This window comes from Dasypus novemcinctus, chromosome 21 (assembly GCF_030445035.2).
Source record: "Dasypus novemcinctus isolate mDasNov1 chromosome 21, mDasNov1.1.hap2, whole genome shotgun sequence".
NCBI classification, from domain to species: domain Eukaryota; kingdom Metazoa; phylum Chordata; class Mammalia; order Cingulata; family Dasypodidae; genus Dasypus; species Dasypus novemcinctus.
In genome coordinates, this window is record NC_080693.1 from 393,528 (window position 1) to 398,807 (window position 5,280).

The following is a 5,280-nucleotide window of genomic DNA, read 5'->3' on the forward strand; positions in this document are numbered from 1 at the left end:
GACTTGGAGGATGGGTGACATTGGTCACTCCAAATGAATACATTTTAACTTATTAACTCCTTCATGAAATAGATTTTAATTTGCATGAATGATATCCAAATGTACAGGAGAAATATCTAAAAGTCAGGTTTCAGGGAGTGATAATTCTTGAAATCCCAAGTGGAACAACCAAAATGATTTAGGGAAAGTGTATATAGAAGGACAGGAACTGGAAGGATTGAAGTGGGTGGTTCCAGAGGACTGGGAGGGACACTGGTGAAACAATGAAGTCCCGACGTATGCAACAACATGGATGAATCTTGAGGACATCATGTTGAATGAAATAAGTCAGATGCAAAAAGACAAATCTTTTATGGCCTCAGTAATACAAACTAATAAGTAAACTCATGGAGCTAAGATCTAGAGCATAAGTTACCAGGAGAGACAATGAGGATGGATAATGGGGAACTGATACTTAATGTGTGCAGACTTTTTAATAAGGTTGACTGTAAAGGTTTTAAAATGGATACACATCATGGTAGCAAATTATTGTGAGTGTTCCTATATGAGCATGATTGTGGTTGAAAGGGGAAGTTTATGGTTGTTTATGTCACTAGAAGGAAACTAGAACAATGAACTTGGCACTATATAACATAATGAATCCAGTTGTGGTTGATGAATATAGTCAATAATACAAATATAAGAGTGTTCTGTAATGAACTATAATAAATGTATGCCACTCATACAAGATGCTAATAATAGGGTGTTATAGGGGAACAATATGAATAATGCAAATTCTGATTATAGTTAACAGTAATATTGTAATATTTTCATCAACTGTAACAAATGCACCTTAACAATGCTAAAGAGCATTAATAGAAGAAATAGAGTATGGTAGCCTTCTTTCTGAAGTAATGAAAATATTCTAAATTCATTGTGTTGATGAATGCAAAGTTATGTGATTATGCTGAGAGCCATGGATTGTATGTTATGAATGGAGTGTATGGAGCACAAATAATTAAAACTCTTAAAAAGAAAAAAATCTAGCAATAATGTCATTCAATTCCTGGCTTAGATGTTAATAATTTGGAAGATTTTCTTGGTTATTCAAATCCAACACTGGTGCCTACATTGGGCTCACAAAAATTTACTTTTCTAACATCAAAGTATGATATACTCATTCATTATACCATATTATAAGTGACATCTACTCTCCCAGTCATTGACTCATGCAGAGTAGAAATCATGTATGTCAATGTCATCTTTTATACCAAATCTTGGCAAAAAGAGCAGCTCAAGAATTTTACTGGCTGAGTTACAGATTTTATTTTCAGGCATTTTGTGATGTTTAAGAAAGAAAACATCCACAAGGTAGTACTTCAAGAGATATAAAGAAGTCTGTGTCAGCATAAATACAGGCAAATTGACCAATGGAACTGAATAAAGACCTCATAAATAGACCCTCACAGCTACAGTCAAGGGATTTTTTTATGAGGTTATCAAGTCACCCCAGCTGGACTGGAAGAGTCTATTCAATAAACGGTGCTGGGAAACTAATAGCCATATTCAAAAGAAAGAAATGTGACCCATATCTCACACCTTATACAAAAATTAACTCAAAATGTATCAAGGGCCTAAATATAAAACCAACAACCATAAAAAATACTAGAAGATGTTATAGAGAAAGAACTTCAAGATCTTGTGGTGGGTGGTGGCTTCTTAAACCTTACATGCAAAACACAAGCAAAATAGGAAAATATAGATAAATGGGACCTCTCAAAATTAAACACTTTTGTACCTCAAAGGACTTTGTCAAAAGGGCAAAAAGGCAGGCAAGTCAATGGGAGAAAATATTTGGCAATCATATATCAAATAAGGATTTAATATCTATGATATATAGAGATAATATAGCTAAACAATAAAAAGATTAACTATTGGATTTTAAAAATGGGCAAAAGACTTGACAATTGTCCAAAGAGGAAATACAAATGGAGAAAAAACTTATGAAATATTGCTCAACATCAGTAGCAATTAGGGAAATTCAAATCAAAACTACAATGAGAGGGAAATGTGGGAAATGTATTAGATTAGGCAGGCAAGACTCAATTCTCTCACAAAAACAATGGAGAAAGTGTCTAAAGCTATCTGAGGGAACTGCTATGGGGGTCAGCAGAACAGTACAGTGCCACACAAGTGCCAGGAGGGTAAGGGACAGAGAAAGGAAGAACCCAAAACAACAAATGCCAGTACCAAATGCCTGCAGTGTTTGGGCTGGCTCCCCTTCCCACCCCAAAGATATTAAGTTAGGGTAAAACCCCTGGTTCACTGCAGCTTACTGAGACAGGAACAGATTTCTTCCTCCCTTTCAGCTCATTCAAGGCAAAATGGACAGGGAGGTGGGAGGCTTTTTGTGAATTTAGCCAGCAAAGCCCCATAAGAGTCTCATCTTTAGACAGACCAAGACACAGGAAAGCCAAGACTGAAACACTTCCATGGAAATATGTGGTGTTGAGTGGCATCTGCCAACATGTCTGAAAATTGGATGGGAAAAAAGTTTCTACTTCTCTCTGTATCCTATGTATCCTAACCACTGGGAGAAAATCTACACCCCATTGTTGAACCCTTGGTCCGATTTTGATAACCTAAGCTGGGTGATTTTTTTTAAAAATGGGAGAACACAAATGCAGTCACCCACTACCACAAATTAGGCAGGAGATTTTCCCATACTCAGAGAAATCGCACATCCAGAGTACAATGGGTAGACCTCACCCTGGGAAAAACCACCTTCATGATCTTTGTATCTCTCCTGCTAGGTAAGTATGGGGTAATTTGAAGAACATAGAATAAGTTGAAACAAATAACAAAGAAGAGCTGTGGGAAAAAAAATAAAAGAGAGAATTTGGCCATCAGAGAAAATTCGCCAACATATTCAGATAGCTAGACATCAGCAAATAATCACAAGCCATACTAGGAAAGAGGAAGAGATGGCCCAGCCAAAGAAACAAACCAAATGACCTGAAGAGATACAGGATTTAAGATAATTCATAAGTGATAATCACACAACTCTCCTAAATCAATTCAAAGAATTTAAAGAAAATATGATTAAAGAAATAAAGGATATTAAGAAGATACTGAGTGAGCATAAAGAACAATTTGAAAGCCTGCAAAGAAAGTATTTATGCTGACACAGACTTCTTTATATCTCTTGAAGTACTACCTTGTGGATGTTTTCTTTCTTAAACATCACAAAATACCTTATGGGAATGAAAGACACGGTGAATGAGAATAAAAAGATATTGACACATATGAGCAGATTTTAATTGCTCTAGGACAGAGTTAGTGATTTCAAAGACACAATATCTGAATTGAAAGGTCAGGAGAACAGAAAGAGAAGAGAATGAGAAAAATGAAACCGAGTTTCAGAAAATTGAATGGAAATGAGAAGTGTTTATATACATTGTCAGTGCTCCAGAAGGAGAAGAGATTGGAAATAGAATATTTCCAATAAAGAATATTTGTGGAAATAATGATTGAAAACGTCCCAACTCTTCTAAAAGACATAAATATCAATATCCAAGAAGGACAATGTACCCCAGAAAGAATAAATCCAAATAGACCTACCCTGACACACCTACTATTCAGAATGACAAATATCAGAGTAGAGGATTCTGAATGCATCAAGAGAAAAGGAAAGCAACACATACCAAAAATACTTGAAAAGATTAAGTGCAGAACCCTCATCAGAAACCATGGAGGAGAGAAGAATTCTCTATCTGGCAAACTATACTTCAAAAATGAGGGTGATTTCAATGTTTTCACAGACAAATAAAAATTGATGAAATATATTACTGAAAGACCAGAATTACAAGAAATACTGAAGGGAGTGCTGCAGCTTCCAAGGAAAAAGCAACGGTGAGATTTCCAGAAGAGTATAGAAAGGAAGATATTAGGAAGGGTAAAAATTAAAGTGTAAAAAGGCAGACAATAGAATGATATTCTGAGGGAAACAAAGGACAAAATGGATGATGTAAGTAATGCCTTTATAATAATAATATTAAATGTTAATGGCTTAAACTCCCCAATCCAAAGACATAGACTGATAGAATGAATTAAAAAAATATGAGCCGTCTATATGTTTTCTACAAAAGACCCACTTCAGATATAAGGTCACAACTGGGTTAAATGTAAAATGTTGGGAAAAGATATTTCATGCAAATAATAAACAAAAGAAACTGGAGTAATTATATTAGTATTGGACAAATAGATTTCAAGCAAAGAACTGTTATAAAGGATGAAGAAGGTCATTATATATTTTTTAAAAGGCCATTCACCAAGAAGAAATAGCTGTATTTAATATTTATACACCTAACCTGAGTGACCAAAGATACATGAGGAACACACTGGTAAAACTGAAGGGAGATATAGATGCCTCTATAGTAATAGTTGGAGACTTCAATACACCTCTCTGAGTATTGGATAGAAAATTAGGACAGAGGATAAATAAAGAAAGAGAGTGTGAATAATGTGATAAATGAACTAGACCTAACAAATATTTATGAAGCACTGCACCCCCAAACAGCAGGGTGTACTTTACTTTTCAAGCGCTCATCAATCGTACTCCAAGAGAGACCATTTGTAGGGTCACAAGACAAGTCTCAATAAATTTATAAAGACTGAAACTATACAAAACACTTTATCTGATAATAACAGAATGAAGCTGGAAATCATAATGGATGGAAAAAGGGAAATTCTTAAACATATGGAGATTAAACAACACACTCTTAAATAATCAGTGGGTTAAAGAAGAAATTAAGAGAATTCAGCAAATATCTTGAGATGAATGTAATGAGAACACAGCATATCAAAATTTATGGGACACTGCAAAGGCAGTGTTAGATTAAAAAAGAGGAGAGACCTAAAATTGAAGATCTAACTGCACACTTGGAGGAACTAGAAAAAAAGCAACAAATGAATGCCAAACCAAGCTGAAGGAAAGAAACAAAAAGAAACACAGATTCCCTAACACAGATTCCCATGCTGCTGACAACAACAGAAGCAGACAAAGAAGAAGACACAGCAAATAGACACAGAGAACAGACAACAAGGGTGGGGGGGGGAGGTGAGAGAAATAAATAAATCTTTAAAAAAAAAAAAGAACAAAAAACAATACAGAAAAATAAAACCAAAAGTTGGTTTTTTGAGGTCAACAAAATCAACAAACCCTTACCTAGACTGACAAAGAAATAAGAGAGAAGATACAAATAAATATAATCAGAAATGAGAGAGGGGACATTAATTATG

The 5,280-nt window shown here is 34.9% G+C and overlaps 1 pseudogene; it reads right to left on the reverse strand.

The window, feature by feature from the left end:
- Window positions 1-2,647: 2,647 nt before the first annotated feature.
- LOC111762056 (U1 spliceosomal RNA) lies at window positions 2,648-2,800 on the reverse strand (annotated as a pseudogene).
- Window positions 2,801-5,280: the final 2,480 nt, after the last annotated feature.